This window comes from Vipera berus (genome assembly GCF_964194415.1).
Source record: "Vipera berus genome assembly, chromosome: 3".
Lineage (NCBI taxonomy): Eukaryota > Metazoa > Chordata > Lepidosauria > Squamata > Viperidae > Vipera > Vipera berus.
The window spans coordinates 213,048,727-213,074,415 of NC_138204.1; the positions used below are offsets into that span (position 1 = coordinate 213,048,727).

The 25,689-nt window shown below is 45.8% G+C and overlaps 1 long non-coding RNA gene across 1 annotated transcript in view; it reads left to right on the top strand.

The window, feature by feature from the left end:
- LOC308665274 overlaps positions 1-6,252 on the top strand; it is a 122,673-nt gene extending 116,421 nt beyond the window's left edge. The window contains exon 3 of the long non-coding RNA XR_014025850.1: positions 6,171-6,252. This is a non-coding gene — a long non-coding RNA (uncharacterized lncRNA). The remainder of the gene's footprint in view (positions 1-6,170) is intronic.
- The last annotated feature ends 19,437 nt before the right edge of the window (positions 6,253-25,689 follow it).

Genomic DNA, 25,689 nt, shown 5'->3' on the forward strand with positions numbered 1-25,689 from the left:
TGACTCTTCTCCAAACCCCCTCTACCCCAACCCGGGTGAAAACGCTAACGTGCTCCCAGTGTGTGCCTATCCCTCTCCAACCAACTGCCCCCCCCCCTCATCCGTATCTGGCTCCAGCGGGCTCGTCCACACGTCCCAGGGCCGCCTCCAGCAGTCCCCGGCTCCGGTCCATCTGACACCGACGGAAAACAGCCGGCCCTTGCCTCCAGCGCGCAGGCTATAGCATGCAGTCCCGGCACAGGTCCGTCAGCAGGCAAGGGAACAGCTAGCATGTTTTGTAGTGCCCAGGCTCCCTGTACGGCAAGGCAGACTGGGCTGTCCTCCTGAGTGCCTGCGGGGTCCTCAGCAAAGCCCTGTGATGCAGGCGCGTGCAAACGCCGTGAAGCAGCTGGTCGTCGGGTTTGCAGAGCCAGGAACTGACGATCAGCTGATAGTCGGGCTTACTGATTACGGGCGACCTCCTCCCTTGTTTGTCGGAGCGCCGGGTCATGGAGCGAGCCGTGTGCAGTGGGGGGGTGTGAGTAGGTGAAGCAGGGCTTGTTTTTGGAACGAGACCCCCTGCGTAGTGTCGGCCCGCAGGGCTCGACAACGGACAGCAATTTTGTGATTCCCTCCCCCTTCCTCCCCCCCTATCAATGAGCTGCCGAGGTTGCCTGCGTGTGTGTATGTGTGGAAGGGTGTTGCCTCTGGTTTTTCTTGTAACATTGGACAATAAAACCGCCCCTAACCCTAACACCCGGCGTATAAGACGACCCCCGACTTTTGAGAAGGTTTTCATGGGTTAAAAAGTCGTCTTATACACCAGAAAATACGGTACGCTAATCAGCATACATTAAAGTGAAATTTTTTTGCATTCAGCTCTCAAAAAAATACTTTTGCACATACCTATATATCACACAGAGAATCGTCTGTCTAGTTCGAATGTATACACATGCATGGCAAAAAAAAAAAATATCTTGCGAAACCAGACACATGGCAGATGGAACAAAGCTGTTACAGAATCTATTAGCCCTGCTATAAATACTCTGAAACCTCCTCTCAGAGGGGAGCAACAGAAACACACTGTGGTCTGTGTGGGTCTCTTAACAATGCTCCGAGTTCTAAGCACATGTAAGTGCTTGCAGGCCGTGTCCTGGATAGGGGGAAGCGAGCTTCCTATATAGCAGGGCTTTTCAACCTTTTCACCCATTGTACCACTTTTAGCATATGGCAACATCCGAGTACCACCAGTCGCCTAGCAAGGTGTCAAAAACTTGATCACCCCCCCAAAAAAAAAGAAAAAAGAAAGAAAAAGAAAAAAGTAAAAAAGTGATGAAGTACAGGTAGTCGAGTTACAACAGTTTGCTTAGTGACTGTTCGAAGTTACAACGGCACTGAAAAAAGGCCCCCCCAAGCCACAGCCGAGCAAGACAGCTGCCTGCCCGGCGGCGCTCTTCCTCCTGTCCGAGGCTATCATTGTTGTGAGCATTTCTGTTGAGGATTGGCAGCAGGGGTGGGGTGGGGGGGTATTTGGTTTTTATTCCCCCCGTCTGCTGGGTGATTGCAGCAGGTTTTGGTCACTTCCCATGACCCTGGGACACTGTGACCGTCATAAATATGAATCAGTTGCCAAGCCTCTGAATGTAAATCACAAGACCCTGGAGATGCTGCAACATTCCAGCTGATCGGTGCTTCTTCTGGGCTCAGCAGAAGCACCGGGATCAGCGCAGAGCTCCAGCTGGAGCCTGGCACTGATCTTGGCGCTTCCGCTGAGCCCTGACAGCCCTGCAGCTCCAGCCGTCTCTTGCTCAGGCTTGTGCGGTGCTGCCACCGGTTCAGCTCATTCCCCTCCCCAGCTGCCACTTTTCTAGGATGGTCGCATACCACCTGCCAGGTGCCAAAGAACCACAGGTGGTACCCGTACCACTGGTTGAAAAGCCCTGTCCTATAACCTTCCCAGCTCTCGTCGCCACTCGGTGTGTGGACCTTCTATCTGAGGCTCTCTTACCCCCAAACTAGTCAGGGATGGAGTTTGTTACGACACTCTCCACCGTGCCTCTGTCAAAAGTGGCCAGGACAGGAGGAAAAAGGCGTGCTCTTCTCATCTGATGCCAGAAATGCAAACACTGGTTTGCACGCTTCACTAACGGTGATGTGTGAAGAGACCAAGTCAGATTGTTAGTTGTCTGCACCCCCAGGTAGTTAACACTGTCGCCCACCTTCACAACTGCAGCCTTGATACTCAGTGGAGTATGGCTATGCCGGCTCTTTCTGAAATCAACAATGACGCATTAACCCAGCTAGCGATATCGCCTTGAATTTCCCGGGCAGTCAGTTGCCATTCACAACCATGTCTGTTGTTAAAAGAGACATTTGTTAAGTGAGTTTTGCCCCGTTTCACGAATTTTTCCCCCTAGTTGTTATGTGCAGTGGATAAATTGTTGATAAGACACACTTGGTTAAAGTGAATAAATAATACATCACATAGGGCAGGGTTAGGTCCACGAAGGCTTGTTTTGATTACAACATCCACGCCAAGTCAGCTGTGACAACTCTTCAAAATTGGGCCTTTCCCAGGTGTGGTTCTGGGTCAGTCGAAATTGTTGTTTGTGTGACTCATTTCACCATCACCATAACCAGTTCGCCCTGCGCCGATCTCAATTCCGACCTCAGAGGTGTGTGCCTAAATATAATTAAGAATTGACACACTACAATTTAAATCGGCATTTGAAGTGAACTGTGGCGTGTGTGTGTCTCAACATTCCTGCTGATAGGAATCAAGGTTTTAGCCTGCTAATTTGAGAGACAAGCTGGATGCACAAATCAAACTTTGCAGCTGAAGCCTCTTGCGCAAAAGCACGGTGGCATTGCACATAGAGGGGACCTACGTGTTTACTGGTAGTCCTCGACTTACACAACAACGCCCGTTAGTGACCGTCCGAAGTTACGACACTGAAAAAGGGACTTATCGCCATTTTTCACACTTACGACCGTTGCCCGTGGTCACATGATCAAAATTCAGACGCTGGGCAATTGACTCATGTTCAATGGGGAAGCTGCAGCGATTCACTTAACAACCTGTGGCAAGAAAGATCGTAACGCTCACCTGTCTTGGCAGCAGTGGGAATGCTTCGCTCAAATTTGTATTTGTCAGCCAAGGATACAGCCTTCTGAAGACACTCCAAACTGTTCTAAGTCTATACAGGTGATCCTCGACTTATGATCATAGTTGAGAGAGAAGAGAGCCGGAAGGGACCTTGGAGGTCTTCTAGTCCAGCCCACTGCTCAAGCAGGAGAACCTATATTGTCTCAGACTGGTGAACGTCCAGTCTCCTCTTAAAAATCTCCGGCGATGGAGCGCCCACGATTTCTGGGGGTAAGCTGTTCCACTGTGCATTTTATAACGGTTTTGCAAAAACAAACCCACCCCCCATACACACAAAACCCCAGCACTGCTCCTGGGGTTCTTTGCATAATGGTCTCCTAGCTCAGGGCTTTTCAACCAGTGGTACGGGTACCACCTGTGGTACATTGGCACCTGGCAGGTGGTACGCGGCCATCCTAGAAAAGTGGTAGCGGGGGAGGGGAATGAGCTGAACCAGTGGCAGCACCACCTGAACGAGAGATGGCTGGAGCTGCAGGGCTCTCACAGGGCTCAGCGGAAGCGCCAGGATCAGCGCCAGGCTCCAGCTGGAGCTCGGCGCTGATCCCGGTGCTTCTGCTGAGCCCAGAAGAAGTGCCGATCAGCTGGAATGTTGGACCATCTCCAGGGTCTTGTGATTTACATTCAGATGCTTGGCAACTGATTCATATTTATGACAGTCACATGACCCTGGGACATGTGAAGTGACCAAAACCTGCTGCAACCACCCAGCAGACGGGGGGGGGGGGGAGAATAGAAACCAAACACCCCCCCACCCCACCCCCGCTGCCAATCCTCAACAGAAATGCTGACAACAATGAAAACCTCGGACAGGAGGAAGAGCGCCGCCGGGCAGGCAGGCAGGTGTCTTGCTCGGCTGTGGCTTGGGGGGGGCACTTTTTTCAGTGCCACTGTAACTTCGAACAGTCACTAAGCGAACTGTTGTAAGTCGAGGACTACCTGTACTTCATCACTCCCCCCGTTTTTTTTAAAAGTTTTTGACACCTAGCTGGGTGACTGGTGGTACTCGGATGTTGTCTTCGGAGAAGGGCGGGATATAAATGGAATTAAAATTAAAAAAATAAATAAAAGTGGTACAATGGGTGAAAAAGTTGAAAAGCCCTGTCCTAGCCAACCATCCAATTGGTTAATGACCCTGTCAAACAGGCTCATAATATTAGGTTACTCCTTAGGGAGACTCGATTGCAACTTACTACCAATAACTGACCATTTTAGGCAAGCTCCGTTGCAGTTGTAACTTGAGGACTGCCTGCTTAGGGTGGCTTTAGTGGTTGAAAAAAGTGCTTTTCGACACCTGGGCTGGAAGCATACCACCTGTTGCCAAATGTGTGTTTCCCCCCCTCCTCCAGGATAACACTACAGATGTGGAACAGATGGTTGATCTCAGGAAGACGTGTAGCCCAAGCAATTTCCTGCTTTTGATCACCAAGTGTGGCTCTCCCAAAACTCTTAGTTTTAAAGGCTAAAACCGCCAAAGCAAGAAGCGTTTGTGCCTTCATCACACTTCTGCAAAGAAGGTTTGGTGCATTCATGCATTAAAGGTGCCCGCAATTCCGGTGTGTCGAAAGGCTGCTGACAATCATTACCAAACGCATGTCGTAAACTAGGGGACGCTTTTGCAATGGCTGACGCCGCTGCTGTTTGCCGTGCATCATGTATGTAGGTCAGACTGTCAAGAAAGGTGCCAGGCTGTCTGTGGCGCAACAGTGGGCACCAATCTTAATCCAGTTACAGCAATGCGAGAGAAATTGTGTGCACTTAGCAAAGCTCCAAATGTAAAGCTGGAAACTTTAAATTAAATCACAGCCTTTTCCCCCAGTCCGGTTGCAGCCCAGAGCATAGAGAAAAGGAGATTTAGAGCAGTGTTTTACAAGCTTGGCTACTTTTAAGATGGGTGGACTCCATTTCCCAGAATTCCCCCACCCATCTTAGAAGTGGCCAAGCTTGGAATTTTAAAGCAGGGGTCTTCAAACTTGGCCCTTTTATGACTCGCGGACTTCAACTCCCAGAATGCCTCAGCCAGGCACGCTGGCTGAGGCATTCTGGGAGTTGAAGTCCGCGAGTCATAAAAGGGCCAAGTTTGAAGACCCCCGCTTTAAAGAAAAACTGCTGCTGTGCAAAATCACTTTTTGGATCGCCCCAGACGGACTCATACAGGTAGTCCTCGACCTACGACTGCAATCGACCCCAGAATTTATGTTGCTAAGTGAGAGATTTGTTAAATGGCTGTCCAGTCTCTTCTTAAAAACTTCCAGTGTTGGAGCATTCACCGCTTCTGGAGGCAGGTGAGAAGAAGAAGAAGAAGAAGAAAGTTGGAAGGGACCTTGGAGGTCATCTAGTCCAACCCCCTGCTCAGACAGGAAACCCTATACCATTTCAGACAAATGGCTGGCCAGTCTCTTCTTAAAAACTTCCAGTGTTGGAGCATTCACCACTTCTGGAGGCAGATTGTTCCACCGGTTAATTGTTCTAACTGTTAGGAAGTTTCTCCTTAGTTCTAGGCTGCTTCTCTCCTTGGTTAGTTCCCATCCGTTGCTTCTTGTCCTGCCTTGGGGCGCTTTGAAGAATAGCTTGACTCCCTCTTCTTTGGGGCATCCCCTGAGATATTGCAACACTGCTATCATATCCTCCCTCGTCCTTCCAAAGAGTCACTAAATGAACAACTGTTAAGTCGAGGACCACCTGGAGACCGGATGCACGCTTTAGCCCGACAGGGTCTGAAATGGTATCTAGGGGTCTCCTGCTTGAGCAGGGGGCTGGACTAGATGACCTCTAAGGTCCCTTCCAGCTCTATTCTGATGGTGGGAGAAAGTCTTCAACCGCGGTTGCCGCTCAGCCTGGGGCTGATGGGCTCCGGGATCAGGGCTGGTTTGCAAAGCTGGGACGCGCCCACGTGCACCCAGCAGACCAGGGGTCTTCCAACTTGGCCCTTTGATGACTTCTGGACTTCAACTCCCAGAATTCCTCAGCCAGGCACGATGGCTGAGGAATTCTGGGAGCTGAAGTCCACAAGTCATAAAAGGGCCAGGTTCCCATCCTGGCTGAGGAATTCTGGGAGCTGAAGTCCCCAAGTCATAAAAGGGCCAAGTTGGAAGACCCCTGCAGCAGACCCTTGCAAAATCCGGCTTTGCCGCCCCCCTGGTCCGGCCTCTTTCCCTTCTTTCTTTCCCAACCCGGGACCTGGCTCCAGATCGATCCCGCAGAACTGAGCCGGTATGCTCAAATGGAAAACCCGGGTTAGGCCTCCCGGTGCAAAAAAAAAAACAACAAAAACGGGGCGGTCGGGTTTTTGTTTTTTTTTTGCAACCGCGCAAAGGCAACACCGCCCTTGCCCCGCTTGCAAAAAAAAAAAACTCCCGGGGATCGCTTGCGAGCCCGCGCAGGGAGGGAGGGGCGAGGCCAAGGCGGCGCGCCGGAGCCTTCCGTGCATTCTCGGGGTGCACCACCACCACCATCATCAGCCTCCCCCCAGCCCAGCCCAGCCCGGCTGCACACACACACACACACACACACACACACGCTGACGCCCTACCCCGACTTTTTGCAAGCCCTCCCGGCCTTGCACGGCACGGCACCGCACGTGCCGCGCGAGCCCCCGCCTTTTGCAGCAGAACGACCTTCTCTCCCCCGGGGGCCCTGCGATTCACCGGCAATGCAACGCACGCTTCGAAGACGCGCGCCTGCGTGTACGCGTGTGTGTGTGTGTGTATGGGGGAGGTGGGGGAGAAAGACCCTTCCGTGCCGTTCCCACGACCGCCTTACCCGTTTCGGCTAATCCGGAGCAGCGCAGCCTCGCGCCTCCCGCGTGCAAAGCCCGGGCAGGAGGTGGGAGGGAGGGAAAGAAAGAAAGAGAGAGAGAGAGAGAGAGAGAGAAAGAAAGAGAGAGAGAGAGAGAGAGAGAGAAAAGGAGCGCGCGCGTGCAAGGCAAGGCAAGGCGTTTCAAGCGCGGGGCGCGCGCCGGAGCGAGCCGAAGCGAAGCAGCCAATCGGAGCGCGCGCGCGCGCGTTCCTGCCCGGGATTCGGCCCCGCCCCTGAGCTCGCGCGGCCGTGACGACGACACCTTCTTCCCCTCCCCTCCCCTCCCCTCCCGGCCACGCCCCTTTCGTCGCCCGCCGGCCAGACTGGAGCGAGTCCGGCGGCGGCGGCGGCGGCGGCTGGTCACGTGGGGGTGGGGGTGGGGGGAGCGGCGCGGCGGGGTCTTGCAAGCGGGCGCTCGCGGGCGCCTTTGACGGAGGAGGGGGCTCGGCCTGCTCCCGGTTGGGGAAAGAAGTCCCCTTTTGAGTCTGGCTTGGCGAGGAGCGGCCAGCCGTGTCCTGCCTGGACTTAGTGGCTGAGAGCCGGAGTACCTGCGTACCCTCCTAGCGAGTTTTTGATCGAGAAGAAATGCCGCTTGCCTGGAATTAAGGAAAGAGGGAGGAATAGAATAGAATAGAATAGAATAGAATAGAATAGAATGGAATAGAATGGAATGGAATGGAATGGAATGGAATGGAATGGAATGGAATGGATAGGATAGGATAGGATAGGATAGGATAGGATAGGATAGGATAAGATAGTAAAGAATATATAGAATAGAATAGAATAGAATAGAATAGAATAGAATAGAATAGAATAGAATAGAATAGAATAGAATAGAATAGAAATAGAATAGAAAATATGGAATGGAATGGAATGGAATGGAATAGAATAGAATAGTAACGAATATATAGAATAGGATAGGATAGAATAGAAATAGAATAGAAAATATGGAATGGAATAGGATAGGATAGATAGGATAGGATAGGATAGGATAGGATAGGATAGGATAGTAAAGAATATATAGAATAGAATAGCAATAGAATAGAAAACATGGAATGGAATAGAATAGAATAGAATAGAAAATATGGAATAGAATAGAATAGAATAGAATAGAATAGAATAGAATAGAATAGAATAGAATAGAATAGAATAGAATAGAATAGAATAGAATAGAATAGCAGATTTGGAAGGGACCTTGGAGGTCATCTAGTCCAACCCCCTGCTCAGGCAGGAAACCCTAGACCATTTCAGACAGATGGCTGTCCAGTCTCTTCTTAAAAACTTCCAGTGTTGGAGCATTCACAGCTTCTGGAGGCAGGTGGTTCCACTGGTTAATTGTTCTGTCAGGAAGTTAGTTCTAGGTTGCTTCTCTCCTTGATTAGTTTCCATCCGTGGCTTCTTGTCCTGCCTTCAGGGGCTTTGGAGGATAGCTTGACTCCCTCTTCTTTGGGGCAGCCCCTGAGATACTGGAAGGCTGCTGTCGTCACAGTTATCATGCTTAACTGTGTCCGGCCTGGCATGATAGCGTTAATTGGGGTCCCAGTTTGTTTTCACTATTGTTTTTTATTATTTTTATTGTTCAATCTGTATACATTCCTTCCTCTGTACACCGCCCCGAGTCCCTCGGGAGAAGGGCAGTTTATAAAAACTAATAAATAAATAAATAAAATAAATAAAATGGGGTGTAACTCAGTCTCTGATGTGGGTTGCAATAGAAACTTTGGTCTCAATTGTAATCGTAAGTCGAGGACTATCTATAGTTTCTTGCTTGTCCCTCATTTTAGAAAGAGAAATACAGGCAGTCCTTGACTTTCAACCACAATTCACCCCAAAATTTATGTCCTTAAGGGAGACATTTTGTAGGTCAATTTTGCCCCATTTTACAACCTTTCTAGCCACAGGTGTTAAGTGAATCACTGCAGTTGTTAGTGACACGGTTGTTAAGTGAATCTGACTTCCCTGTTGACATCATGATTATCATCATCATCAGTATCATCATCATCATCATAGCTGCTGGCAGCAACCCGCGTCAACCATCAACACCAGTCAATTTAAATGTTCAGTTGACTGAGGTTAATGTTTAATGAATAAAAGATAATAATAATAGTAATAATAATAATACAAATAATAAAAAAGTCGGAAGACCTTAGAGATCATCTACTCATTAAATCATTAAATAAACCGTTGTAAACCGAGGACTACCTGTCTATAAGTTTAAGTGTATTATTTTTATTTTATTTTTATTTATTTTAATCCCCTTTATATCCCGCCCTTCTCCGAAGACTCAGGGCGGCTTACAATCTAAGCATAAATCAAATGTGCTTAGCAATAGCCTTCATTCTATGTATATGCCTGCTTATTAGGGCTTTTGCCCCCCCCCAAGCGGCATTATTACAAAGTCAGCTTATTGCCCCCAACAATCTGGGTCCTCATTTTACCTACCTCGGAAGGATGGAAAGCTGAGTCAACCTTGGGCCTGGTGGGACTCGAACCTGCACTAATTGCAGGCAGCTGGTGTTACCTAAGGAGGCATTAGCCCACTGCTCCACCAAGTGTAATTGCCACTGCTATTGCTGCTGCTGATTGTCTTCGCTTCCATCTGACGGAAAGGCCGTACATGTAGCAGATAAATGAAGAATAGCAGTTTCTTTGCTGCTAAGTAACATTAAATCCGTTAAGGATTCCTAGTTAGCTTGCCATAAAGTTGGGTGTCATGGTTCCGACAGATGAAACTCTTCAAAAGAACCTCGAGGCATTGTGTACCTTAAAGGATCTTTTATTCGAGTAGCATAACATCGGCACTTACATAATCGAAGCCAAAAACTGAATTCCCCCCCCCCGAGCACATAGTATCAAAGCACAATTCCCTCCTGTAATGAACAGTCATAAATCACATTCCCCAATTAGCTTGAAGCCCAGGCTTCCTCTCCAGTTCTCCAGCCCGCAAATTCGTTACTGAGCCCAAAGCTCAGTAACCTTGATTCTCATGCTAATTTTAGTGTTGTTATGTCTGGCTGGACTCTCATTCACATCCCACCCCCTCTCTCGCAGCATCATCTAACTCTAAAAGCGAAAGGGAAAAAGACGGCTACATTGCCATCTGTTGTCGATGAAAAAACATCCCATGTTAGCAGCGTGGACATCGGGTGAACAAATGAGGAATATTTACGAGGCTCGGAAAACACGCCGTGACTACTGACTTCGCTGGGAACAGTTAAAGCAGTTAAAAAAAAAAGATTATTGGCATCGCAAAGATTTAAAATGTCCTTTGCGGCTTGAAACCAAAATCCACAGAGCCTTTATCCCATGCCAATACTGTTAAGACTGAATTCTTGGAACAGGATGGCTACATTTTAATGAGTCGCCATAAATATTCTTACATAAAAAGTTTGCGACAGATGTATTGGGCCATAGAAGGCTTTGCCTGCTCTGTTTCAAACAAGAGTCTCTTTTAAAAAAAACTTGTTCTCCAGACCAACTTTACTTTTCCTATTTGAGCAATTTTGTGTCGTTCTGGTGTCTTAATTTGCACCTCTTTAATTTTCACTCGCAGGCAGGAAACTCCATTCTTGAGCCGAGTGTGAATCCTGGTGGTTACACAAAATAATAATAATAATAATAATAATAATAATAATAATAATAATAATAATAATAATAATAATAATAATAATAATAATAATAATAAGAAGAAGAAGAAGAAGAAGAAGAAGAAGAAGAAGAAGAAGAAGAAGAAGAAGAAGAAGAAGTTGGAAGGGACCTTGGAGGTCATCTAGTCCAACCCCCTGCTCAGGCAGGAAACGCTATACCATTTCAGACAAATGGCTGGCCAGTCTCTTCTTAAAAACTTCCAGTGTTGGAGCATTCACCGCTTCTGGAGGCAGGTTGTTCCACTGGTTAGTTGTTCTAACTGACCAGCGGAACAACCTGCCTCCAGAAGTGGTGAATGCTCCAACACTGGAAGTTTTAAGAAGACACTGGCCAGCCATTTGTCTGAAATGGAATATACAGTCATACAGTTTTCCTGGCAGTCATATAGATGTGGTTGGGTGTGTGTTTCTCTGTATGTCCATGTTGCTAGGCCTCTTTAAGGCACACTTCACTGATAGCAACTGCTGGTGTGAAGTCCCTGCAGCTTCCTTGGCAAGGATTTTTAAGAAATGGCTTGCCATTACCTCCTTTCTGGGGCTGAGAGAGAGTGACTGGCCCCAGTTGACCTAACTGGCTGCATGCCTAAAGCAAGACTAGAACTCAAGTCTCCAAAATTTCTAGCCCAGAGCTTTAAGCCAGTACACCAAACTGGGACTTAAGTGGTTTATGTTGCCTTTTTTAAGGGTGCTTTTCAACTTAGCACCATACGTTTAGTGATCATTTGAACTCACAATGCCGCTGAAATAAGTGACTTATGACCATTTTTCACACGACCGTTGCAGCATCCCCATGGTCATGTGAACAAAATTTGGATGTTTAGCAATTGGCCTGATGATGGTTCCAGTGTCCTGGGGCCATGTGATCATCTTTCGCGACTTTCTCATTGTTTTGTCCCAGCCTACGTGAGTCCTCGTAATGCTCGCGAGAAGAAACCGCCTCTTCCAACAAGCGGGCAGGAACCACAAGAAAAAAACCAACCCCTTTTATTATTCAGAGACCTGAGTCAATGTCCAAGGCAAACAAAACACAGTCCACAGAAACTCTGGCCCTCAACATGACCCTCAACACCTGCCTCCCGAAGTTGTGAATGCTCCAAGACTGGAAGTTTTTAAGAAGAGATTGGACAGACATTTGTCCGTCATGGTATAGGGTCTTCTGCTTTCACAGGGGGTTGGACTAGAAGACCTCCAAGGTCCCTTCCAACTCTGTTATTCTGTTATCTTTTCTCCTGAGTCTTCTGTTCTTGAAACTGAACATCCCAATATCCTTCAATCTGTCCTTTCAAGGCATGTCCTTAGTCATCTTCATTTTGGCGCCCCAAATCATCCAAATATAGGCTCATCGCTCAAAGCAGAGAGGAACGAAGACTTTGTGTGTCTTTGACACACAACTTTGCCTAGTGCACAACCTAGAACTGCTTCAGCCCTTCAACCAGCTGTTCCCGCTGTTGGCTTCTGTTCAACTTCTTCTTCTTCTCAAGGATGGCATCCAACCTTCTCTCCGTGGTAACGTTTCCAAGCCGTGAATCCTCCACCCTGTCTATCTGCCTGACATTTCTCCTCCCTCATTCTAATACCTTACATTCTTCCTCTTTGAGGGACATTTTGTTCTCGGCCCAGTCCTCCCGGCTCTCTAGATTAGATTGCAATCTTTCTCTGTCTCCTTGATGGTTGGCCAGACCTGCCAATTTTCTGTCATCCCCGGCAATGACTGGGCGCAGACCAAAAATTGCTATGTCCGTCGGACCTATCAAGAAGCAAGGTGGTTCTTCCAAGTAAACGGCGCCGATAACAAAGCACAAGAGACGTGCAGCGTCTTCCAGATATGGGAAGGCATTTTTCTAATAGCCCATAATTGCCCAAGTATTTTAATCCCAGGATTTGGGAGGCAAGAGGGAGCCGCAGAAATTGGTCCTGCCTTGGCTTAAAAAAAATCACCCCTAAAATGCAAGGTGGCGTCATCAAATCTGATAGGTAAGGAGGTTCCAAATCGGTGTTTAGACATCGGACTACGTTCTGCCAAACTGGAGGGAAATAAAAAGAAACAGAGTCTACATCAATCTTAATCATAATAGTAAAGTTGGAAGGGACCTTGGAGGTCATCTAGTCCAACCCCCTGCTCAGGCAGGAAACCCTATACCATTCCAGACAAATGGCTGTCCAGTCTCTTCTTAAAAACTTCCAGTGTTGGAGCATTCACCACTTCTGGAGGCAGGTTGTTCCACTGGTTGATTGTTCTAACTGTCAGGAAATTTCTCCTTAATTCTAGGTTGCTTCTCTCCTTGATCAATTTCCATCCATTGCTTCTTTTCCTGCCTTTGGGTGCTTTGGAGAATGGATTCACCCCCTCTTCCTTGTGGCAGCCCCTCAAATATTGGAACATTGCTATCATGTCACCCCTAGTCCTCCTTTTCACTAGATTAAACATACCCATTTCCTGCAACCGTTGTTCATATGTTTTAGCTTCCAGCCCCCTAATCCACTTTGTTGCTCTTCTCTGCACACTTTCATCTTTTTTTTTACACTGTGGTGACCAAAACTGGATGCCATATTGCAAGTGTGGCCTCACCAAGGTCCTACAAAGTAGTACTAACACTTCACGTGATCTTCATTCTATCCCTTTGTTAATGCAGCCTAGCACTGTGTTGGCTTTTTTAGCAGCTGCAGCATGCGGCTGGCTCATACTTAAGGATATATTAGGGTTCGGGGTTCATAAAAGTGGGAGAAGATGTTTAGGATCTGCTTTTCCATTGCCACAGAAACTTGAGACCAGGAAGAAGAGTTGAAAATTGCCGTATTTCATGTAATTGTAAAGAAAAACATCTCAACTGTGAGACTTTCACATCAGTGGAAAGTCTAACGATCAAGATTGTGGTGTCCCCAGTTGTGGTCCCCAGTTTGCAAAAAAAGGATGTTGAGATTTTGGAAAAAGTACAAAGAAGAGCAACTAAGGTGATTAAAGGCCTGGACACAAAAAGACATATGAAGAACGATTGGAAGATTCGTGTTTGGCCAGTCTAGAGAAAAGAACTAGGGGTGACATGATAGCAGTATTCCAGTATTTGAGGGGCTGCCACAAATTATTCTCCAAAGCATTAAAGGGCAGGACAAGAAAAATGGATGGAAACTAATCAAGGAGAGAAGCAACCTGGAATTAAGGAGAAACTTCTTAATGGTGAGGACAATTAACCGGTGGAACAGCTTGCCACTAGAAGTTGTGGGTGCTCCAACACTGGAGGCTTTTAAGAAGAGACTGGACAGTCACTTTTCTGGAATGGTATAGGTTCTCCTGTTTGACAGGGGGTTGGACTAGAAGACCTCCAATGTTCCTTCTGTTGTGATTCAGGGTCAGCCTGTGGGTTCGGCAGTTGGGTCGGACGACTCAGAGGAGGAGGGGGGTGTTGAAGAGCTTGCTGAGGGGGTTGAAGATCTTGCTGATGAGAGCCCCCAGCCAGGCCCCTCCCACATGGTCACGACGGAGACCCAGCTGTGTGAGCCTGACAGCGTGGATGAAGATGACCCACAGCTGGCCCTGTTCAAGGACGCCCGACGCAGGAGGCAGTCAATTAGGAGTAAACAGGGGAAGGCAATGGGGCTTCTCGGAAGGAGGCAGAGAGAAGCCACGCCCTGAACTCTATATAAGGGGAATGTGTGGGGAGGGCTGGTTTGCTGAAGGCAACCGCTTGGATAGTTCGTGTTTCTTAAAGCTCCTGTTTCTTGGTTTGTGTCTTGTTTGTTTTTGTAGCTTTAAATTTGGCAGGCTTAATTCCAGCCTCTTGCCGTTTGTAAAGGGGTTGTCCCTGCCTTTTCTGCAGGGCCGGTAGCAGGCTGGTACAGAACACCTTCCAACTCTCTTATTCCATTAATCAGTGGAACTCCTTGCCTCCAGAAGTTGTTGGGGCTTCATCACTGGAGGTTTTTAAGGAAAGTCTGGATGGCCAACATGTCTGAAACGGTACAGGATCTCCTGCTTGAGCAGCGGGGTGGACTATAAGACCTCCAAGGTCCCTCCCAGCTCCGTTCTGCTTGAGACGTTTTCGAGGGGAGGCTGGCACAGCCGCAAGGATGGCTTAACTGGTTTTTCTGCCCCACCCCAGAGAGTCAGACTAGATGATCTTCGCGATCCCTTCCAATCCCACCCTTCTATCACCGGATTAACTTCTGACTCAGAGGAGTTTCTCAAAGTCAGAAAAGAAAGGGGAAAAAAAAGTATGGGATGACTGTCTGCCTACTGACACAGGGAGGCTTTATATGTATTAAGAAAAAAGAAAGAAAGAAAGAAAGAAAGAAAGAAAGAAAGAAAGAAAGAAAGAAAGAAAGAAAGAAAGAAAGAAAGAAAGAAAGAAAATAGCTTCTCACAGTTGTAGGTTACAGAGAGTTTATTTAAAGGCCCCTTCTGAATTCTTCGGGTGGGTTATCCCAAGAAAGCACCGGATGGGAAGATAGATTAGCGAGCAGCTGGGTCTTCCTTGTGGAGCCCAGGGGACGCTGGACTGACGTCATTCTTGGACCGGAGCTGGGCCTCTCACCGGTTGTGATAGCCGGAGGTTCCCCAGAGAGAGTCTGTTCACTGCAATGTGCAATGCGCTCTTGGAGGTGCAGCAGAAGCTAGAAATACCAAGCAAGTGGGCCTCTTCTCCATCCTGAGATACCTTGCAAAAAACCCCAAACCCTGGTAGAAACACAGAAGGAAGTGAAAGATCTCTCTCTCTCTCTCAATCTCTCTCGATCTCAATCTCTCTCTCTCAGTCTCTCTCAGTCTCTCTCTTTTTCAATCTCTCAAACTCTCTCTCTCAATCTCTCTCAATCTCTTTCAATCTCTCTCTTTCTCAATTTCTTCTTCAATCTCTCAAACTCTCTCTCAATCTATATCACTCTCTCAGTCTCTCTCTGTTTCTCAATCTCTTCCTCAATCTCTCAATCTCTCTCTCTCTCTCAATCTATATCACTCTCTCAATCTCTTTCAATCTCTCTCTTTCTCAATTTCTTCTTCAATCTCTCAAACTCTCAATCTATATCACTCTCTCAATCTCTCTGTTTCTCAATCTCTTCCTCAATCTCTCAATCTCTTTCAATCTCTCTCTCTCAATCTATATCACTCTCTCAATCTCTTTCAATCTCTCTCTCTCAATCTCTCTCTCTCAATCTTTCAGTCTCTCTCTCTCTCAATTTCTTTCAATCTCTCTCTCAATCTCTTCCTCAATCTCTCTCAAACTCTCTCTCTCAATCTCTCTCTCTCTCAATCTCTTCCTCAATCTCTCTCAAACTCTCTCTCTCAATCTCTTCCTCAATCTCTCTCAAACTCTCTCAATCTCTTTCTCTCTCTCAATCTCTCTTTCTCTCAATCTCTTCCTCAATCTCTCTCACTCTCTCAATCTCTCAATCTCTTTCAATCTCTCTCTCTCTCAATCTCTCTCAAACTCTCTCTCAATCTCTCTGTCTCTCTCAATCTCTTTCAATCTCTCTCTCTCTCAATCTCTTCCTCAATCTCTCTCAAACTCTCTCTCAATCTTTTTCTCTCTCTCAAACTCTTTCTCAATCTCTCTTTTTCAATCTCTCAAACTCTCTCAATCTCTCAAACTCTCTCAGTCTCTCTCAATCTCTTTCAATCTCTCTCTCAATCTTTTCCTCAATCTCTCTCAAACTCTCTCTCAATCTCTTTCTCTCTCTCAATCTCTCTTTCTCAATCTCTCTTTTTCAATCTCTCAAACTCTCTCTCTCAATCTCTCAAACTCTCTCAATCTCTCTCTCAATCTCTCAGCCTTCTGTTCCCCCATGCAGATGTTCACAACCTCCAGTCACTGGGACATGATCTGGAGTCTTTTCTCTTCTCTTCTCTTCGCTTCTCTTCTCTTCTCTTCTCTTCTCTTCTCTTCTCTTCTCTTCTCTTCTCTTCTCTTCTCTTCTCTTCTCTTCTCTTCTCTTCTCTTCTCCTTTCAGTACATGAACCAATGGCTGGAAGCTCACCAGAGGGAGATCCAAGCTGGAAGTCAGGAGAAATTTCCAGACAGTGAAAAAAATAAAGCAATGGAACAGCTTGCCACCTGAAGTTGCAGGTGCTCCATCCCTGGAGGTTTTCAAGAAAAGATTGATTGACAATCACTTATCTGGAATGGTGCAAGGACTCCTGTCTTGAATAGGGGTTGGGATTAGAATAACTCCAACATTTCTTTCAGATCTGTGATTCTAGCGCCAGACTCTCCCTATGCAAACTTCGAATTAGGCATCTTTCTGAGTATAGATTCATAGAATTAAAGTTTAGTGCATCAAGACATAGAATAGAATAGGAGCTGGAAGGGACCTTGGAGGTCTTCCAGTCCAGCCCCCTGCTCAAGCAGGAGAACCTATACCATCTCAGACAAATGACTGTCCAGTCTCTTCTTAAAAACCTCCAGTGATGGAGCGCCCATGATTTCTGAAGGCAACTTCTGTTCCACTGGTTGATTGTCCTCACTGTCAGGAAGTTTCTCCTTAATTCCAGGTTGCTTCTCTCCTTGATTAGCTTCCAACCATTGTTTCTCGCCCTGCCCTCTGGTGCTTTGGAGAATAACGTGACCCCCTCCTCTTCTTTGTGGCAGCCCCTCAGATACTGGAACACTTCTATCATGTCTCTCCCTTTTCTTCTTTTTTTTAGACTAGCCAGGTCCAAGTCCCGCAGCCGTTCTTCGTATGTTTTAGTCTCCAGGCCTTGGATCGTCTTAGTTGCTCGAAGGCCATCTAAGCCACCCCTGTCTTAAAGCAACTTAAGGTATCTTCCAACTCTGCGAATCTTGCTTTGTGAGACTAAACACGGAGAATCTGGTCTGGATCAAAAAAAAAAAAAAGTCTGAAAATTATTTGGGATTTCTCTCTCTCTCTCTCTCTCTCTCTCTCTCTCTCTCTCTCTCTCTCTCTCTCTCTCTCTTTCTTTCTGTGTGTGTGAATGCAAAGTTAGTTACTAGCGACACCTAGTGTCCTTTCTTCAAAAGGCAAGCAGAATAGCAGAAACATTTAGATGATGTTAAATTTGACTGAATAACTAAGAAGAGGGAGCCAGGATCAAGATTTGAACATAACCCCAAAATTGGGTGGGATGCCTAATGCTCTGGAAGACGGAAATGAATGTTGAAATAATCTTCACAGGTCAGAACAGCGCTAAGATACACACATGGTTGGAAAAGATGACTAAAAGACAGGTTGAATTTAAACCAGAACTGTTTTTCTGTTAGGAATATTAGGAGCTAAGTATGAGAAGGAGAATGAATATCTAACATTGCATGTATTGACAGCAGCCAGAATAGCATTTGCCCAATGCTGGAAAAATGAAAACCTACCAACTGAGGAGATTTTAATCAAGAAAACGTTAAGAGTGTGCAGAAATGGACAGATTAACCTTAGAGATTAAAGAGAAAGAGGATTCAATTTATTTTAAAACATGGGATAAATTTTACCAATGGTTAGGAAAACAAACTAGCAAGAAATGAATGTGATATGTTATTTTGAATATATATTAGTAAGGAGAATGATATGTATTGACCAACTGATACCATTTATGATTATCGTTTAGCATATAAATTACAGCTGTTTATGTTATATTACTTAGTGTTAATTGAACATATGTACCCGGGCAATAGTCTGTTTGCTAAAGCTTGAACATGTTATTGGGGGGAGGCAACCCCAATGTTGTTCCCAACCCCGTTCCCACCCCAATCCTGATCCTAACCCCATCCCAAACCCTGATTCCTACCCTGGTTATATCCCCTCCCTTTTATAATTTATTGAATTATAAAATTCAATAAAAACTTTTATAAAAAAGAAAAAAAAAGAACAGCGCTGCTCAACCGCGGCAGCTTGAAGGTGGATGGACTTCAACTCCCAGAATTCCACAGGTAGCACCTTCAACCTCAGAGCTTCCAATATTCTCTTCTGTTGGGACGACTTATACGTAATTGTATTTACTTCAACAATTCATACAGCCACCTCCCTCACTGACTGCTGTTCTGAACCAGCCTGCTACCGGCCTTGCAATAAGGCAAACCCCTGTTCAAACAGTAGAGACTGGAGAGCGTCTAAGGCTGGAAAGCGTCTGCCAAGATTTATTACTCAAATAACAGAACAAGAAACAAAAACACTGGAACTTGAATCCTCAAACGGAAGGGTTGCTTTCAGCAACCAGCCCTTCCCCAAACACTCCTTTTATTTAGAGTTCAGGGCGTGGCCTCCCTGTGCCTCCTCCCGAGGAGTCCCACAGCCTTTCTCTGTTTGGTCCTGCTCGACTGCCTCCTGCGTCGGGCGTCCTTGAACAGGGCCAGCTGTGGGTCATCATCCTCCGCACTATCGGGCTCACGCAGCTGAGAAGAGGGCCCCGGCTGGGGGCTCTGCGAAGCCTCCAAACCATCATCAGCCGGTTCGTCTTCCACACACTCCTCCTCCCCCTCATCTGAGTCATCCGAGACATCTGAGCCGGCTGCCGGACCCACAGGCTGGCCCTGAGTCACAACAACTGCGTACAAGAATTAAAACCACTGGACAACCACCACCACCCGCCCCACCGAATCATAAATCTTCAACAACCCCTACATTATATCCTTGGATTTGGGGGAAAAAAATCACTTCAGTCTCTGAAATAACAACAACAAAAAAAATCCTTCTCTGAGGGAAGATGGGTGGTTTCATATTTTTCAGAAATGTGAAAATTAGATAGATAAATAGATAGAGAGATGAATGATGGATAGGTAGATAAACAGACAGGCAGGCAGGCAGGCAGATAGATAGATAGATAGATAGATAGATAGATAGATAGATAGATAGATTATAGGGATAGGTAGTGTAATGTATTGGGCCTTTTACTTGAACTGTTTTCACGTGTCTTTTGAATGCTGCTTAAGATTGCTTAATTAGGGTGTCTGTGTAACAGTCGCTGACTGCCCAGACATGCAGTCTCCAGGACGATCATTGGTTGGCTCTGGGGGCGGGAATAGGTTCCTTTAAACCTATTGGCTGCCGCCTAGTGGCCAACCGTATAAGTAGCTGCGCAGAAGCCTGTGATTCAGTTCTGTTCCTGTTACTTCAGTAAAGCAATGTTCCTGTTTGAACCCTCTTGTCTCGCCTCCTGCTTCCAAAGAACCCACTACACAACAGGTAGGTAGATGATAGATAGAATAGGTAGATGAGAGATGAGGGAAAGGTAGATGATAGGTAGATAGAAAAATAGATAGATAGATAATAGAAACAGATAGATGATAGTAGATAGATGATAATGATAGAGATAGATGATAGGTACATAGATTAGATAGATGGGTAGATTTAATAATAATAATAATAATAATAATAATAATAATAATAATAATAATAATAATAATAATAATAATAATAATAATAATAATAATAATAATAATGTTGGAAGGGACCTTGGAGATCATCTAGTTCAACCCCCTGCTCAGGCAGGAAACCCCATACCATTTCAGACCAATGGCTGTCCAGCCTCTTCTTAAAAACTTCCAGTGTTGGAGCATTCGCAGCTTCTGGAGGTAGGTTGTTCTGCTGGTTAATTGTTCTAACTGTCAGGAAGTGTCTCCTTAGTTCTAGGTTGCTTCTCTCTTTGGTTAGTTTCCATCCATTGCTTCTTGTCCTGCCTTCAGGCTCTTTGGAGAATAGCTTGACTCCCTCTTCTTTGGGGCAGCCCCTGAGATACTGGATACTGGAACATTGCTATCATGTCCCCCCTCGTCCTTCTCTTCATTAAACTAGGCGTACCCAATTCCAGCAACCGTTCCTTATATGTTTTAGCCTCCAGTCCCCTGATCATCTCTGTTGCTCTTCTCTGGACTCTTTCCAGAGTCTCATCACTTTTTTTACATCATGGTGACCAAAACTGGATGCAGTATTCCAAGTGTAGCCTTATCAAGGCATTGTAAAGTGGAATTAACACTACACATGCTTGATTCTATCCCTCTATTAATGCAGCCTAGCACTGTGTTGGCTTTTTTGGCAGCTGCAGCACACGGCTGGCTCATATTTAAGTGATTGTCCACTAGGACTCCGAGATCCCTCTCACAGTTACTACTATTGAGCAAGGTGCCACCTATACTATACCTGTGCATTTGGGGTTTTTTGCCTAAATGTAGAACCTTACTTTTTTCACCATTGAATTTCACTTTGTTAGATAGCACCCAGTGTTCGAGTCTGTCCAGATCCTTCTGTGTCTTAAGCCTATCTTTTGGAGTATTGGCTATTCCTGCCAGCTTGGTGTCGTCTGCAAATTTGATGAGTTCCCCATCTATCTCTTCATCCAAATGGTTGATGAAGATGTTGAAGAGCACTGGACCCAGAACAGAGCCCTGGGGCACCCCACTACACACTTCCTTCCATGTAGATATGGTTCCATTGAGGACCACACGCTGAGTACGGCCTGTCAGCCAGCTACGAATCCATCTGGTGGTGATGCTGTCTAACCCACATTTTTCTATCTTATTAAGTAGTAGGTTGTGATCTACTTTATCAAATGCCTTACTGAAGTCCAAATAAATTATATCCACAGCATTTGTCTGGTCCACTAATCTTGTCACTTGGTCAAAGAATGTGATAAGATATGTCTGGCATGATCTGTTTTTGACAAACCCATGTTGGGTTTTGGTAATGAGTTTGTTTGCCTCTAGGTGTTTGCTGATAGAGATGATAGAGATAAATGATAAGGACGTAGATAGATGGATAGAGATAGGTAGATAGATGGATAGATAGATAGAAAGATAGATAGATAATAGAAAGAGATAGATGATAAATAGATAGATGATAGAGATGATAGAGATAGATGATAGGTAGATTAGATAGATAAATAGATAGATAAATAGATAGATAATGGATAGATAGAAAGAGACAGATAATAGGAAGAGATAGATGATAAGTAGATAGATTATAGAGATGTCAGAGATAGATGATAGGTAGATTAGATAGATAGATAGAGATAGATTTTATTTATTTATTTATTTATTTTAATTCCATTTATATTCCGCCCTTCTCCGAAGACTCAGGGCGGGTTACAAGCTTAGCAGTAGATGATAGATAGATAGATAGATAGATAGATAGATAGATAGATAGATAGATAGATAGATAGATAGATGATTGATGGATGGATGGATAAATAGAAAGATAGATAATAGAAAGAGATAGATGATTAGATGATAGAGATGTTAGAGATAGAGGATAGGTAGATAGATAGATAGATAGATAGATAGATAGATAGATAGATAGATAGATAGATAGATAGATAGGTAGATAGGTAGATAAGTAGCTAGAGAGACAAAAAACCACAAACGGGCTTGTTTAACTTCCAAGTCCAAATGTCTGCAGGAACATCCAGAACTTTAGAAGCCTCTAGAAGGCCAGATGTTCAGGAGATCCTGCTCTTATAACTGGTTGACTTATAACAGTTTGTTTAGTGACCTTTAAACTTTCAACGGGACTGGAAAAAGTGACATGACTGTTTTTCACACTTACAAATGTTACAATATCTCCACGATCATGGGATCAAAAGTCAGACGCTTGTCAACTGGCTCCTATGGATGTCGATCTCAGTGTCCTGGTGTGTGTGTGTGTGTGTGTCACGTGATCCCCTTTTGGGACCTTCTGACAACAAGCAAAATCGAGGGGGAAGCCAGATTTCCTTCATAACCGTGTCACTAATTGAACGACTGCAGTGGTTCACTTAACAATCGTGGCAAGAAAGGTTGTAAAGTGGGGCAAAATTCACTCAACAATTGTCTTGTTTAACCGCAGAAACGTTGAGCTTAATTATGGTCATAAGTCGGGGACTGCCTGTATAGAATGGATATGTTTATCCTTCTCAGTGTGCTCAAATTCGGCTTTCTTCATTTGGTACCTCAGAGAAGAAGCAACTAAGATGATCCAAGGCCTGGAGACTCAAACATACGAAGAACGGCTGCAGGACTTGGGTTTGGCTAGTCCAGGGGTAGGCAACCCTGGCTGTTTTATGACTTGTGGACTTCAACTCCCAGAATTCCCGAGTCAGCATGGCTAGTTGAGGAATTCTGGGAGTTGAAGTCCACAAGTCATAAAAGACCCAAGGTTGCCTACCCCTGGACTAGGTGTAGGGATTCAGATAGAGATAGGTCCGGGGTAGGCAGCCTTGGCTCTTTTATGACTTGTGGACTTCAACTCCCAGAATTCTTCAACCAGCCATGCTGACTCAGGAATTCTGGGAGTTGAAGTCCACGAGTCATAAAAGAGCCAAGGCTGCCTACCCCTGGGCTAGTCTAAAGAAAAGAAGAAACAGGGGAGGCATGATCGCAGTATATTCCAGTATTTGAGGGGCTGCCCCAAAGAAGGAGGGGGCCATCTTATTTTCCAAAGCACCAGAAATAAAGACAAGAAACAATGGTTGGAAACTGACCAAAGAGAGAAGCAACCTGGAATTAAGGAGAAACTTCCTAACAGTGAGGACAATTAATCAATAGAACAGCTTGCCACCAGAAATCGTGGGCACTCACTGGACAGTCACTTGTCTGAGATGGTATAGGTTCTCCTGCTCTAGCAGGGGGCTGGATTAGAAGACCTCCAAGGTCCCTTCCAGATCCTATTCTGTTCAAATATGCTGAATTTCAGCTCTCTGGCTAAGATGAGAACTCTCAATCGGAGAAAATATACCTTGGAAAAAGAATATTTTTCCCCCCTCATTTTCCTCCCAGTTCTTCCCTTCGCCCACTAGGGGGCCCTTGTGGGCCACATTCAGGAAAGCTTGTCTACTTGAGGTGATATTTCCTATCTTTCTGTTAACGCTCAACGGAGAACTTGAGGGACGTCGGGGTGGCAGGCTGAGAAGGAAAGGATAATTTTATGGTAAATTTCCAAGCCCGTTAATCTCCCGTTTGCAAAAAAAAAAAAGAAGCTCAGCCAGTCTTTTGCACCATAATGATGAACACATTCATTACCGCTCAAGCTGTTGCTCAGTAGAGGTTCTTAGGGTGTCAGAAGACGATGGTTGTCCGAATGATGGATGTTCTCATTACTGGAAGGGCTTTAGGGAAAAAAAAAAAGATTTCCAAGAAGAATTACCTAAGGCTAGTCTCGGAGCTGGGAGGCTGCTGCCTCTTCCTTGTGACAAAGAGGAATTATCTGGAGAAGCATCAGATTAGTGGGACCTTGAGAGGGACGTAAGTCTCCGTTTAGAGGTGTACGGAGTTTCTCAGCCATCTGAAGAAGCTTCCTGGATGAAAAGTGCAATGTCTTCAAGGAAAAACAGAGTCCAGCTGCCTTTTGAAAAAGTTGCCTTTTGGGACGATCTCGGTGCAGGTGTTCTGGCTTATGCAAGCCCAGCTGGGTGTCTCAGGTGAGCAAGGACAGGTTGACCTATTCCCCAAAGCACCGGAGGGCAGGAGAAGAAGTAAGGTTATCAAGGAGAGATCCAGTCTAGAACTAAGGATAAATTTCCTGGAGGGAGGCTAAAACATACGAAGAATTATTACGCTTGGGTTTGGCTAGAGGCCGAGTGCCCAAACTGCAACCCAAAACCCACTTACGTATCATCGGGTGCCGGGTGGGCGTGGCCCTTTGGGTGGGTGTGGCCAATTTTGTGGGCATGGCCCATTGGGTGGGTGTGGCTGCGGTGGTAACGGCAGACTGGGTGGGACTAAAACTTTCAAGCAATCAATTCCAACTTTGCGAGAACTATTTTTTTCCCCGCGAGAAGTTGAAATTGATTGATTGATTGATTGAACCTTTTTTTTTGTACACGGCGTCAGAGGCCTAAAGCAAAAAGGTTTTATAAAACCCAGCTGAAGGCCTAGGACTGGGGGGGCGATGGTGCACGTGCCCACAGAGAGGGCTCTGAGTGCCAGCTGTGGCATACGTGCCATAGGCTCGCCACCACAGTGCTAGTCTAAAGAAAAGAAGAAAGAGGGGAGACATGATAGCAGTTGTTCCAGTATCTGAGGGGCTGCCCCAGAGAAGGGTGTGGGTGTCCAAGCTACTCTCCAGAGCACCTGAAGGCAGGACAAGAAGCAATGGATGGAAACTAAGCAAGGAGAGAACCAACCTAGAACTAAGGAGAAATTTCCAGAGAGTTAGAACAATTAATGACTTGCCTCCAAAGGTTGTGGGGTGCTCCAACCCTGGAGGTTTTCACGAAGCTATTGGGCAATCATTTGTCTGAAATGGTATATGGTCTCCTGCTCGAATGGGGTTGGACTAGAAGATCTCCAAGGTCCTGTCACTCTGTTATTCCTGACAGTGAAAAGAATTAAGCCTGTGGAACCGCTTGCCTCCAGAAGTTGTGGAGGTTTCCAAGAAGAGATGGCGGAGCCATCCAGAAGTGGTGAATGCTCCAACACTGGAAGTTTTTAAGAAGAGACTGGACAGCCATTTGTCTGAAATGGTATAGGGTGTCCTGCCTTAGCAGAGGGTTGGACTAGATGACCTCCAAGGTCCCTTCCAACTACTACTACTACTTCTTCTTCTTCTTCTTCTTCTTCTTCTTCTTCTTCTTCTTCTTCTTCTTCTTCTTCTTCTTCTTCTTCTTCTTCTCCTCCTCCTCCTCCTCCTCCTCCTCCTCCTCCTCCTCCTCCTCCTCCTCCTCCTCCTCCTCCTTCTTCTTCTTCTTCTTCTTCTTCTTCTTCTTCTTCTTCTTCTTCTTCTTCTTCTTCTTCTTCTTCTTCTTCTTCTTCTTCTTCTTCTTCTTATTTGACCTGGATGTCACAAGGTCTCCTGCTCGAGTGAGGGGTTGGACTAAATGACCTCCAAGGTCTCTTCCAACCCTATTGTTCTATGTTCTAAATCTATCGCAACTCTTCCATAAAGACGGGAGTGACATTTTGCTATTTTCCCATCATGGCTACGTGCTGGAGTTACTTGTACAGTACTTCTTTTTCATGCGGAAGCCCTGAGAAATTAAATTGCAAGAAGCCCTTTTAACTTACGTTATTGAATTAATAATGCTTTTATTAAGATTTGGGACCTGAATAAAACCTCTTTTAGGGGCAAGAGAGGTTAAAAATGTTTAATCACAAAACTGGTTCCAGGGATACCCGAGACAATAATTTCCCCATTTCTGTTAGGGCAATCTCTGTCGTGATATTGAAAGGTTATTATCTCACACAGCTCCAAAAGCAC